The 12,139-nt window shown below is 43.7% G+C and overlaps 1 pseudogene; it reads left to right on the forward strand.

Annotated features, from left to right (window-relative positions):
- Window positions 1-10,897, forward strand: part of LOC785669 (mitochondrial import inner membrane translocase subunit Tim29-like) — a 93,069-nt pseudogene extending 82,172 nt beyond the window's left edge.
- The last annotated feature ends 1,242 nt before the right edge of the window (window positions 10,898-12,139 follow it).

Consider the following 12,139-nt stretch of genomic DNA (forward strand, 5'->3'; position numbering starts at 1 on the left):
TCGTGATTATCTGGGTCGTGAAGATTTTTTTTGTACAGTTCTGTGTATTCTTGCCACCTCTTCTTAATATCTTCTGCTTCTGTTAGGTCCATACCATTTCTGTCGTTTATCGAGCCCATCTTTGCATGAAATGTTTCCTTGGTATCTCTAATTTTCTTGTCAATTTAGGGAAGAGGAAAGAAGGATAAGGAGGAAGGATCCAAAATGAAGAAAAATGACTTGCTTATTGATAAAACTTTTTACTTTGTGACAAATGGTTGTGACATAGGTCAAAGGATAGATGATGTCTTGTTTTATGACACTGAAAGCAACCACAGGTAAACAGAATATACTGGGTGATAAGTAGGTAGAATATTATTGTTGTTTACAGGGCAGCCTCTCTCCTCAAAAAGGTGAACTTAGATATCTTACCCAACCTGGCCACACAAGGTTACTCCACAGATCTCAGCCAGAAGGGACTGAACTTCCAAGGATCCAAATGACTGAAGGGAGAAGAGAAGGCGGATTCTACTGGCTAGAGACTAACTCCTGAACACAAGAAACAGAGTCTAAGTCCAGACTGAAGGCTGGGGGCCTTCATCTAACTTTTAGTTCCCATGCAGAGTGGGACCTTAACATCCCCAAATTCAAACTCCATCTTTGCTGCCTCCTAATTAGTGCATCATTTTTGGAGTCATCTCTGTGACGTGGGAAGTAGCAGTCACTGTCTCACAGAGTTAGGAAAGTTAAATGAGAAAATTGCATATATTTGCATGTATTACAGGACAGATGCTGACAAAGCTGAGCTATGGTGATTTTTGCTTTTTTTTTTTTGGTTGAGGTGTTTTTTAAAATTGAAGTAAGAAATCTGAGATCTATGTCTTTACGTTTTTAATACAGAACTGTTCACTGAGTTATATTTTAATGACCAAACTTACATCCCATTTTGCTGGTTTCATGCCTTCTCTTCATACATTTGTTCATAGTTGACATGGGTTCCTACCTTGTAAGGCACTAGGAAATCAACAATGAAGACGACACTAGCCCTGCCCTCAAGGATCTCTTGGGGCTTCTTAGGGAGGTTGACACTGAAATCAACAATTAAGATACAGTGCCATGAAAGGTGCATCTGGGGGCAGAGGGCATCTCACAGCCTCTGGAGGAGAGTGGTGGGGAGGAGTTGGGGAAGAATGAAGGGAAGACGTCCCAGCTGAGGAAGCTCTCTGACTCTTCCTCTGTCTGCCTGGCTGGCTCATCTTCCAATGCCTGAGGCTCTGCACAGATCCCATCCTGATTCCATCTCTTCTCAAACTCAAGCTCCGAAATGACAGCCTCTCATGTTCCACCTCTATGCTGCTGACCTTCAGGTCTGCATTTCCCACCTTGACTTTTCTCCCAAGCCTCAGATTTCATGACCTACGTGCCAGCTGGGTTGCCCAGAAAACAGAGGCTAAAATGGAGTTGGGAGATTTCTTGGGAGTAATGCCTATGAAAGATAAAAGTGGGTGTGTTATTTACTCACCGCTGTGTAACAAATTACCCCATAGTTACTGTGGGTCAAGAATATGGGCACGAGTTAACTAGGTACTTCTGACTCAAGGTCTCTCACAAGGCTGCAATCAGTATGAGCCTGAAGTTCTGGTCTTATCTAAAGGCTCAAATGGAGAAGAATTTGCTTCCAAGCTCACTTTTATGGTTGTTGACAGGATTCAGTTCCTTGAAGGCTATTGATCTGAGGCCCTCCAGTGCCTATTGGCCGGAGTCTGCACTAAATTCCTTGCCTGTCTATAGGGCAGCTCACAATATGGCAGCCCGATTCACCAGAGAGCAAAAGGGAGACAGCAAGAGAGTCCTAGTGGGACCAAAGTCACAGAAGTGACTTTCCATTGTTCTTGCTGACTTCATTCTGAAGGAGATCAGCCCTGGGATTTCTGTGGAAGGAATGATGCTAAAGCTGAAACTCCAGTACTTTGGCCACCTCATGGGAAGAGCTGACTCATTGGAAAAGACTCTGATGCTGGGAGGGATTGGAGGCAAGAGGAGAAGGGGACGACAGAGGATGAGATGGCTGGATGGCATCACTGACTCGATGGACGTGAGTCTCAGTGAATTCCAGGAGTTGGTGATGGACAGGGAGGCCTGGCGTGCTGCGATTCATGGGGTCGCAAAGAGTCGGACACGACTGAGCGACTGATCTGATCTGATCTGACTTATTAAAAGAGAGTCATTACATCCAGACAATAGCGAAGGAGAGGAGATTCCAGAATCACTGGGAGTCATCTTAGGAGGGAGCCTGAAGCTTAGGAGGAAGCAAGGTTGGACCACAATGCAGATCTGATGCCAATGAAAGGAAAAGTGGGGAGGAAACAGGATTAGGAAGAACTCACCTCAGAACATAATGTTCATCCTATAAAGTCTTAACCAACTCAACAGGAAGCTCCAGAACAAAGGATGCCATTTGGAAAGCTCTGTATTGGGCAAAAATGACCAAGACCCGGGGACTGCCTAGGAAGAGCATGGTCTTGGCTGAAAGCTGAGGCAGATTCTGAAGGCCAATAGAGGCTGTCAGATAACTGCTTTCCTTGAAGCTGGACGGTAAGTCCTTTCTGGAAGGGAGAGGTGAGTGACACAGCTCCATGGCCCCCACCTCCACCACATGTAGATCAATGTTTTGTACAATCCAGGCACTCATCAAATGCTTCCACCACATGCTTATCAAGTGCATAAATTATTAATGATGCTTATAAAAATATCAAGTATTTATTATTTATGAGTGATGAATATTCATAATCACATTGAGACAGTAGCCAAATGATGAGCCAGACATGCAGTCAACTAACAGGGCTGTCTAATCTTTGATGCATCTTCAGAAATTGAGCTCTTTCCTGCTTCTTCCAAATGACCCTGGTTTTGTGCATACAGTCTTAGAAGAGGCCTGTTATGGATCAAGGTAGCTCTAGATTGATGAATCACTCTGGCTCTTGGTCTTACAAACTTTCTACTGAGAATAGAAATGTCCCCAAAGTGCTGATGGTTGGATTGTGATCATGCATCCTACCAGTGGGGAAGGACTTCACACACCATTAAACCCCAGGAGAACATATATTATTAAATCTGTCCTCCATCAGCTCTTCTCCACTAAAGGTTTGCTAAATAAAGTTACCATTCAGCTAAACCAATCTTCACATGCCATATCATGTGGCACACTCTTTTGTGAAGTGCTAACTATGTTGTAACAGTTTGTGATTATCTGTTTAATGTCAGTTGCTCCTCTAGACCATAAACTCCATGAAGGTAAGGAAAATGTTTTGGATCTCCAACATTTATTACTGGTTTGGCAAAAATGTAGGGACTCCATGAATGGTGAGATGCACCCCCTCTCTGATCTGTTTTGGGAATCTAGATCTTCACATGTCAAATCTGGTCTGAGAAGGAGATGCCCTTTTATTCCGAGGCTCCTAAGGAGGACAGACAGAAAAAATGTTCATCTCACTCAAGGGCTCTGGAACAATGTGCCCAGTTAGGTCAAGTTAATGGTCAGGTTACATTTTGGTGCAAGTGTGTTGAAAAGCTTTCTAAAATACATTAATCTAGCTATCCTGTCAATTGATACTCATTAAGCACCTTCTGCATACCAATCCAAGTAATTAACAGTTGTTAACTGACTGTCCCTTTTTAGCCTTCTTATCCACTTACTCTCCATCTCACTTTTATGTACTTTATCCACTCATATATCCATTCATTTATTTATGTACATTTTACCTTATTCCAATATGGATTGGAGGTGGTTTACAGAGATTCATAAAACATACCACTATAATATAAATAATGAGTAGGCAAAAAAGCAAAGGAAAAAGCATAAGCTCAATACATATGGGCTGAATCACTAATAATTCAAACTCTTACTGGCAGAAAAAGTGAAGGACTAGATTCTACTGATCATAGCAGGTGCTCAGGTATAAGATACCAGGGCAGATCTACCATAAAAAGTTCTCTGTGGACAGTTCTCTTTATTTAACCATTGGAGTAAACCTTTCTCATATTTGTGTGTGTTTTAAGGGAGTTGGAAGATTTCAAATAGATCTTCTGTTCATTCCTTCTTGTTGTCTGTGTTGTTCTTGTATTTACTGCATATGTACTAAGGGCTGGGCGCTGTGCTGGGTGTCATGGTCTAAGAAAAGGGGTTCTGAGTGCATGTGTTTCTACTGTTAGGCTCCAGGTTTAAACGTCCTGAGTTCTCTCAGGGCCCTGGGCTTGCCTTATTGTGTGGCTTGGCTGAGTCTATTCCAGTCCCTGGACCTTGATGTCCTCGTGTGAAAACAACAGGTTAAATGAACAGACTTAACTAGATCTAAAATTAGGTAATACAGGACAGACTGGATGGAAGCAAATCAGTTCAGCGATTCTTTTGGCCCTATCCATTCCTCAGTATAGCTTGAGAAAACTGATCGAGGACTCTTGGAAGGTGCATTTTGAGCATTTTATCCTCAGCTGACATGCACGTGACACGGAAGCGTCTGCTAACAAAACCTTCGAGTGACATTACCTAATGGACCCTTTCAAAATATTGTGACCTCAGACTTCGAGAACAAACTTATGGTTGCCAGGGGGAAGAATGAAGGGAAGGGAGTTTGTGATAGACATGTATACACTACTGTACTTAAAATAGATTAGCCAGTAAGGACCTACTGTATAGCACATGAAACTCTGCTCAAGGTTCTGTGGCAACCTGGATGGAGGAGAGTTTGGGGGAGAATGGATACATGTGTTAGTAAGCGCAGCTGAGTCCCTTCACCGTTCACCTGAAGCTATCACAAGATTGTTAATTGGCTATACCCCAACACAAAATTAGAAGTTTAAAAAACATACTGTGACCTAAAGAGTAAGTGCTTCTAACAAGGAAATCAACTTTCAAAATTCACAAAGATTTAAATGCCAATACCCTATTTTTTAAAAGAATAAAATAACCAGCAATAATTGAGTTTTGCAAAGACTGGGCACTCTTTTAAACACACGATTTAATTCTGACAACAACCCCATGAGACAAATTGTCATTATTGTCCCCATTTTATTTTTTAATTTTGTTTGTCTGTTTCTATTTTTTGGCTCTGTTGCATAGCATGTGGGATCTTAGTTCCCCAACCAGGAATCGATTCCCCACTCCTTGCACTGAAAGCATCATGGAGTCTTAACCAATGGACTGCCACGAAAGTCCAACCCCATTTTACTGATATGGAAACTGTGGCACAGAGAAGTAATATACAATATTCTACGTCACAGACTAGAGATGTGAGCCCAGTAAGTTGGCCCCCAAATCCAGACTCTTCCCTCTCAGTTGACCATACCTCCTCCCAAAGTCTCACACCTGTGGCCCTGAGGTGCTCTGTTAGCTTGTGGCTTAATTTTAAAAATGCCTTATTACCTATAATCTGTTTCTGATGCTTCCAACTAAGAAAAGAATCTAAACAAAAAACAGATACATGATATTCTTTTCACAACTGATTTCCAACTCCAACAATGTAATTGTGATTCTCAATAATAATGTGCATAAAAATACTTTTATTCTAAATCTAGACTTTGCAAACTTTTCCTCTGAAAGGCAGATGGTAAATCTTTTAGACCCGAGAGGCCGTCAGGTCACTACCCCAGCTCCTCAAATCTGCTACTAGAGTGAGAAAGTAGCCAATAAAAAAGTATCCAAGTGAGCATGACCATATTCCAATACAGCTTATTTGTGGATACTAAGTTTTGAATTTAACATAATTTTTATGTGTCATCAAGTACTCTTTTTCTGATTTTTTAATAACCATTGAAAAATGTAAAAACCATTCTAACCTTGGAAGAAAAACCAAAACAGGCAGAGAGCTGGATCCAGCCCATTGGCTACTGTTCGCCTCTCAGCTCTAAACAGCTCACTTACCTCTGAATCCATCTTTGAGAACAGACAAGGCTTTTCTTAAAAGAAAAATAAAACCACTATATACTTGGCTTTCTAATTTCTTTGCAGCATGAATCTATGCTTTCTTGGTCAAAGTTTGTCCTATTGTCCTAGAAATTTAAAATTCTATGTCAATGAATATTTAATCATCAAGAAAGGTAAATTCCCCTTCTACTTTGGCTGTCAGTAAGCAGAGGTCTGGACTGTTGTCTATAGTTGGTATGAAACTCAAGCCCAAGACAAAGTAAAATATATTCCCAAATATCTACAAATGCACACATGAAATATAGGTGTATTTTAAAGAATAACCTAACAGAAAGTACTTTAAATTTCACAGGAGCTGCTAATGCAGGCAGCTAATCCTATTTACATTCATATTAGCTTTGGTATCTTTTTCCCTAAGATTTACCCATTTGTATGCTTGCATGAGTTAAACTGCCTTTTGCATGATATCAGTACTTTTGTAATTTAAATCTATAAAAGGCAATTTCTTTTAAATATACTTCCTAACAGTGGGTGAAAGAGGCACCAAAGTTATTTGAGGACTGTACACCTCGGTGAACATGTGTGCTGAACTCCAGGCAATATGCAGAAAGTGGGAATTAATCTTATACTGTAGGAGCGGAACGGAAAATAAAATCAAGGCTGAGAAAGAAACAGCCTTTGAAAAGGACCCCTTTGCATTATCGAAGGAAATGGTGTGCTTTAGAATTGGTATTTAGACAGGTAAAACTTTTTTCCCTTTTATAAGAGTGGTGAGAACTGTTTGCTTTCTCCACTGTGATTTTTTTTTTTACACCTCAAATAACTTTAGCCACCTAGTAAGCAAGGTTTACAACTGAACATTGGTGTTGGCTGATAAACAGAACATGGTGGACCATTTGGTGGCCAGGGTCAATTTTAAGGTGTCAACTGTGACTCCTCAAGGAGCATGGGAAGCAAGTGCATACTGAGGGGCTTAGAGGTTGAGACTCCAAAGACACAGAACAAATTGTATCCAGCTGAAGCTACATTTTTTTTCCTTCAAGTAATTCCTATGAAATGTTCACCCTCACCATCTCCACTTGACATAAATGAGATGTAAATAGGTTAATGTATAATCTTGCCCCAAAGAAATAGTGTCTTCCAATATGTAGGGCACACATATCGACAAGCTTCTTTTCTAAGCAGGCCTGGGATTTTTCAAGCGAAAATCATCTGGGCTGGGGGCGGCAGGGTAGGGACTTCCAGATGTATGCCCTCACTTTTGGCTACATCGAGCATGTCCTCCCCAGGGAACTGGTCCTTGGGGTCACTTCCTCTGAGGCTGGTCAGGGCATGTCTCCGAGAGCTCACCAGGCATGAAGGAACTGATTTCTAATTTTAGTCTCATGTAGAAAGTCACCCCACAATGAAGCCAGGAGAAGACAGAGTTCCAAACTGGGTATCCGCAGCAGAGAGACTGGTCAGACTCAGGCTCTGAGGTCTGCACAGAACTAGCCCCCAGCTTCAGACACACCTCAGGAAGGGACTGTCCCTCCATTTAATCCTAAATTTCATACTCATCTCCCCTCTCCAGCTGTAAGGTCTACACAACACCAAGTATCTGGATGGAAATGGGGCCTTTTGTTCACTCCCCAGATAACTACACAAAGCTTCAGGCACTGGTTCATGACTCCTGAAGAATCCTCATGTGCACGAGTACACACACACACACACACACACACACACACACACTCTCTCTCTCTCTCTCTCTCTCTCTCTCTCTCACCCAAAATCCACCACACTGAAAGGAGCCATTATAAATGTTTCATGTGGAACTTTCACAACCCATCAGACTCACCAGAGTTTTCAAATTAACTCCCTTTCTGCCCAAGGGGATCCCTCTGAAAGAGATTTCTCCAGCCTCAAACCTCCTCAAGAAAATTCTGAATTTGAAACAGAATGCAAATAATGCATTTTGACTCCCTAATCAACAAATGGGATCAACTTGAATTGATTAAGAACCTTTGAAATTAGCAGTCTTTAATTCTCTCCATGGTCTGCTGCTGGTACTCTGAAGATAGGAGGGGCATTTGTGTGTGTCTGTGTGTGTGTGTGTGAGCTGAAGTTGGAAAGTTTGGTCTCATTTTCTTTCGGAGCTCGTATAATGGTCTTTCCTTGAAAAAAAAACAAGACCCACTTTTTTATTTTAATGGTGACACAACTCTAAGAAAGCAGCATTCACCTAGTGCAATTATATGGCTTTTCGTGAAGTACATTTCCAATAGTTGGCTGCATGAAACCTGCACAACTTTGCTAAAAAAAAAAAAGCCCATAAAATCTGAAATGAATGTATAAATAATATGCAACTGTCTAGACAGTATAGGTCACTTGCAAAGAGAGCAGGTCGGGAAAAAATTGTCCATCAGTCAGACAACCATAACTGATTCTGATGCTAAATAATGGTAGAGATATTCAGCATTCTCTGTATGTGAAAAGCTTCGCTGAGCATTCTGCTCTTCCCAAGCCAGTGGTCTTCTGCTTATCTAGTGCTTTATGCAGCCTTTGGAAAATGCACTTGCTATTTAAACATTAAAATTAATGCCCAAAGAATAGCAATTGAGCAAGGAGGGAGGGTTGCCACTGACCTGTGTGATTGGCCTTTGGTAAAGCAAAAATAGCCCTTCTAGATCAACAATATGAGATTTCCATACCCACAGAATCTTAAACAGATGTAGTTATGGAAACTTGAGGCTAGCAAAAGACCCAAACACACACATGCAAATTTCATGGAACTTTTTTGCTCTCTAGTAACAACGCATAAGGAGAGATTCAGGTACTTAAATCTTGTATTTTTTTTTTTTTTTTAAAGCTATAGTCATCTGTGCACATAGCAAAAAAAAAAAAAAAAAAGGCATGAAACTCAACCAAATGTGTTAAACAATGATTATGGTCATTTTTAGCACCCTAGAATATGATCATCTCAGTAGCCACAGAGCAGGGCAGTGGCTGCTACCATCACTGCCCTCCCAAACTATGAACCTAGGCGAGGCTCCTCAGCTTGGGCCCAGGGGTGGGCATGACCACCAGCTGGCTCAGCAGCCCGATAGGCCCACATGCCCTTTGTGAAAGGAACCCAGAGCCAGGCTATCATGAATTAGTCCCAAGGCCTATCCTTGCTCACCTTGTGGGGGAGGAAGTTGGTGGGCAGACTGTTCTGAAGTGAGCAACCACATTCACCAAATGGGTCAGACCCTTAGGGAAGACAATGATAAGAATACGATAAGAAGTGTAACAGCCGCCACTTACGGAGCACTTACTAAAGGTCAGACACTGAGCGCCCATAAAGGCAGGACTCTGGAAGACCCTTACCACAGTGCTAGGGAGCTGCTCTGATGTATTATCCTCATTTTCACTGGAGAAACTTGAGGCTCAGAAAAGTTAAAAAACTTGCCTGAAGCCAAACAGAAGTACGTGGCTGAGTGCCAGCTTGAGTCCAGGTTCCTTAAAAGCGAAGCTCACCTCTTCACCTCTGTGATCTCTGGCCTCTCCAGCTGCCCCCACTTGGGGCCCACTTCTCCCTGAGATGCTCTGGGCACAGCTCCCATGTGGCCAGCGCCAGGAGAACCTCTGCTTCTTGCAAGAAGGAAGATGCCTACTGTCACTGCACGGGTAGAAAGACAAAATCCAGACCTGGCTCTATTTCTTTTCTAAGCAGTTCTAAAATCTGGTTTTTTTAATATAATTTTTTAAAAGGCCATATAAATAATATGTATAATACTTTAGAAAACTTACAAATTTTTGCCTGACTAAAAAGTTTATGACATTTTGATTCCACATGTTTGACTTGGTATGAATAGAGTGTTAGATTTCTGATTAAAAAAATAGATATGCAACAAACAAAAGATGTTTATAGCACAGGGAACTACAGTCAAAGTCTTGTAATAACCTATAATGGAAAAGAATTTCAAACATAATATATGTGTATATGTATAACTGAATCACCTTGCTGCGCACCTCAAACATTGTAAGTCAGCTGTGCTGTGCTTAGTCACTCAGACGTGTCCGACTCTTTGCGACCCCATGGACTGCAGCCCGCCAGGCTCCTCTGTTCACAGGGATTCTCCAGGCAAGAATACTGGAGTGGGTTGCCAAGCCTTCCTCCAGGGTGAGTCAACTATACTTTAAAAAATATATACATAAAAAAAGAAAAGGCCGGGGGTTGGAGGGTGGTGGTCAAGAACCACACTGTTGGCGCTTGCCAGAAGAGACTCCCGGCCTTCTGCTCGACCTACCTGGGCAAGCGGAAGAGAAGGGAGGCGGCTTTTCTGGAGAGATGTTGGTTCCAAAGCCGCGGAGAGGAGGGTGACCCTGTGACCATAAAGCCCCGCGTGTGGGCGCGGTCGGGTGCCGAGGCCTGAGCGCTGCTCCAGGACTAAGGCCTGCGGGTACAAGGCGGCGGCAGCGCGGGCCCAGGCAGGCTGGCGGCCGTGTACACCGGGCGCGGCTGCGTCCTGCGCCCCGGAGCAGAGCGAGGCGGCCTTCCAGGGGCCGAGGCTCCACGGGCCGGCACCCTCCAGCTGAGTCGGAAGTGTCCCAGCGGCAGCTGCTCTGGCCGCCGGGTCGCGGTGAGCCCTGGGCCTCTGCTCACTTGTGTACGAGGCTCCCTTCGACGCCCAGGTCGGCCTCTGCCGGGCCCGCTGCGGCTCCCTGCAGCCCCGCTGGACCCGCTTCCTGGACCGCATCCTGCATGTGGGCTTCGCGGGCCGCTGGTGAGTGCGGGGGCCCAGATGTGCGACTGCGACCTCAGTGTCGGAAGTTCCTGCATCTGCCAGTACCTCTGTGAGGCGTGGAGCCCTACCTGCTGCGCACAAGCGGCTCCTCCAGAGAAGTACCGGCCTGTGGTGCTCAATACCCTTGGACCAGGCGCTGTGGGAGGAGCAGGTCTTGCAGAAGAAGAAGGACCAGCTGGCCCTGAGCTAGGCTGACCCTCTGGTGCCATCGGAGCTCGCGAGATGAAACCCCAGCCCAGCCTGTGTCCGGACCGGGCTCTGAGTCTGGGTAGACGGCTGGCCTGCGATTGCACAGTTGGTGTGAGTGAGCCTCAGCTACAGAGTGATGGGAATAAATCATGTGCCATGTTCTCTCCCTGGTTTTTCACAAAATTAGGGGGCCCCCTTCTCACTTGTTCCTTATGAGCTGACACTAATTCAGAGCCTTCTTGGTCTGGGAGTTGGGGAGAGCCATGTTCCATGCCATATTTATCACTGCCCCAGTGACTAAGGAGCCTTGGAGGGAAATAAACCTTCTTTAACTGGACTCCAGGGTTTCCCTGACTGAGGTATCACAGGTGATAGGTGACTCCCAAGCTCTCCTAAGAACTTTCAGATTATCGTTTTAAATTTTGAACTAAAATTTATCCTTTCTTTCCATAAGTAACGTATTTAAACAATAATAATTTTGAAATAATTGTAGTCTCAGAGGAAACTGGAAAAATAACCGAGACATCCTGGATACCCTTCCCTCAGCTTCCGCCAAATGGTAACCTTTTATATCAGCAGTACCAGACCAGGAGATGGACATTGGGTTGACTCTTTGGATTTTACATGGAAACTTTTTGCAGAAACAACTTGCTTTTCCCTTATGTGTACTGATAGTGATGCTAAAGTGACTTGGAGGGATAAAGCATTTTCTGATCTGGAAATCAATATGGAATCAAAGCTTCTGGTCATGTTACACTTCAATCATCCTGAAAACACAGAATCCTTTGGAAAGGAATATGTTGATGTACATAGCTGGGTTACAATCATACTTTTAAATATTAGAGGAATGAGATGAACTCTGTCACCCACATGGCCTGTGGTTAGTTAATAAACCAAGAGATGAAACAACAGCAAAAGGGGACCAGAAGACAAAAGTGCTTCAGTTCAGTTCAGTTCAGTTCAGTCACTCAGTCATGTTCGACTCTTTGCGACCCCATGAATCGCAGCACGCCAGGCCTCCCTGTCCATCACCAACTCCCGGAGTTCACTCAGACTCACGTCCATCGAGTCAGTGATGCCATCCAGCCATCTCATCCTCTGTTGTCCCCTTCTCCTCCTGCCCCCAATCCCTCCCAACATCAGAGTCTTTTCCAATGAGTCAACCCTTCGCATGAGGTGGCCAAACTACTGGAGTTTCAGCTTTAGCATCACTCCTTCCAAAGAAATCCCAGGGCTGATCTCTTCAGAATGGACTGGTTGGTCTCCTTGCTGTCCAAGG

This window comes from Bos taurus, chromosome 18, assembly GCF_002263795.3.
Source record: "Bos taurus isolate L1 Dominette 01449 registration number 42190680 breed Hereford chromosome 18, ARS-UCD2.0, whole genome shotgun sequence".
NCBI classification, from domain to species: domain Eukaryota; kingdom Metazoa; phylum Chordata; class Mammalia; order Artiodactyla; family Bovidae; genus Bos; species Bos taurus.